The following is a 1,750-nucleotide window of genomic DNA, read 5'->3' as shown; positions in this document are numbered from 1 at the left end:
AGCAAGGCAGCTACCTCAATAGTCCAAGCCAACAATAAAGGTGGGAGAGGAGGCAGTGAGCAGTGGTCCACCTCTGGTGAGCTTTTGAAAGTGGAGGTAACAGGATTAGCTGGTACATTAGGATGTGGGGGTGTGAGAAGAAGACAGGAGTCAGCAATGACTCTGAGGTTTTGGGCCCGAGCCACTGAGCTGGGAAGGCAGTGGGCGGAGCAGCTGGAAGTTTCTGAAATGTTCCAAGCCGAATTCCCTTTTCCACCCCCAGCCTCAGCTCACCCCCAGCCTCACAATTGGCCGAAATATCACCCCTTTTGAAAGCTTCTCTTCGAGCGCACCCTTCTTCATCCCCCAAACACCCTGCTTGTCCCTCTCAATGGAATGGACCAGTTGAGTCCACACACCAACTGTTTGCAGCAAGTGGGTGAGACGAGAGCGACTATGGAGGGGCCGCGGCTTTAACCCGGAAGTAAATGCGACAACAGTTAATGGCTTGTTCATCCATTTGGAAAATATTTATTGAGTACCTACTGTGTGCCAAAGAAGGCCTGGCAGCGCTGTGGGTTAAAGGTAGGCATTAGATGCTAACCGTATGGTGGTACATTCAAATCCACCAGCTGCCCTGCAAGAGAAAAATGAGGCTGTGTGTTCCCATGAAGATTTATGGTCTCATAAAGGGTCACTAGGCTCGGTGGCAGTGTGTGAGGTTTAACTGTGTGCCAGGACCCCTGGTAGGCACTGGGGAGACAGCAGAAACAAGAAAGAAACCCCCACCTTTGTGAGGTTCTAAGAGGGGAGAGAGACTGTAGCTATGCCAGCCTATGACCTTAACAACAGTGATCCTGGGACAGAGACAGAGTTAGCTGATACAGCCCTGAATCTGCTCCTCTTGTTGCTCATGGAACAGTGGCGATGGTTATGTACTGAAAACATGCAAAAAAGTTCTTCATCTGATCTTTGGAACTCTAATTCAGAGGTGGCTAGAGGTACAGGTAGCTAATCTAACATGTCTATAGCGCTGGCTATACCTCCGACTTGTTCAGGAGTTCATCTGGCCTGGGGACGTTTTGCCTGAATTACCTCGACCTGTGAGGACCCACGAGCAGAAGGTAGCTACTGAGAAACAGGCTTTGCAGAGCCTGATGGGAGTCTTGCCAGATATTGTAGTAGAAATCTTTGGAGTGAACAAATGCCAGCTGAGCTGGGGCCTAGTCTTAAAGTCACTACAGCAACTCCTCATCAACAGGCGTTTGATTTACTGCCCATGGGACATCACCCTGGAATTCTTGGATCTCAGAGTCTGTGTTTAGGATTCTACCACAACCACCTCTGCTTCAAATACTCCAGGCAGCCCCAAAAAGATGGTTGTCTCTTCTCAACTATAGGCTTTACACACTTCTCAAAAGTTGGGAAAGAAGAGTTATCCATCACCCAATCAGGAAGCCTGACCTCTGGGATGAGGCTATAGCTCAGAAGGCCCAGGGCCGCAGTGGCACAACTCTCTCCCAGTTCTCTTCCATTTGTAGCAGGTGACAATTGGGCTATATGTGGACCAATTACATACATACCCATATCTTCAAAATAAAAAAACAGTTCCCAAGAGCAAGTGAAAGATTTAGGGTGTCCCAGGAGTCCTGGTGTGGTGTTGTGGGATAAGAACTGAACTGCTAACCACAAAGTCGTCACCTCAAACCCACCAGTCACTCATTGGAAACTCTATACAGGTCACTACGAATTGGAATGGACTCAATGGCAT

The 1,750-nt window shown here is 48.7% G+C and overlaps 1 pseudogene; it reads left to right on the top strand.

The window, feature by feature from the left end:
* The first annotated feature begins 805 nt into the window (after nucleotides 1-805).
* On the top strand, nucleotides 806-1,379 carry LOC102827543 (annotated as a pseudogene).
* Nucleotides 1,380-1,750: the final 371 nt, after the last annotated feature.

This window comes from Chrysochloris asiatica, unplaced genomic scaffold, assembly GCF_000296735.1.
Source record: "Chrysochloris asiatica unplaced genomic scaffold, ChrAsi1.0 scaffold00116, whole genome shotgun sequence".
Classification (NCBI taxonomy): Eukaryota; Metazoa; Chordata; class Mammalia; order Afrosoricida; family Chrysochloridae; genus Chrysochloris; species Chrysochloris asiatica.
Note: the sequence above shows the minus strand (reverse complement) of the source record. Positions and strands in the feature narration are given on the sequence as shown.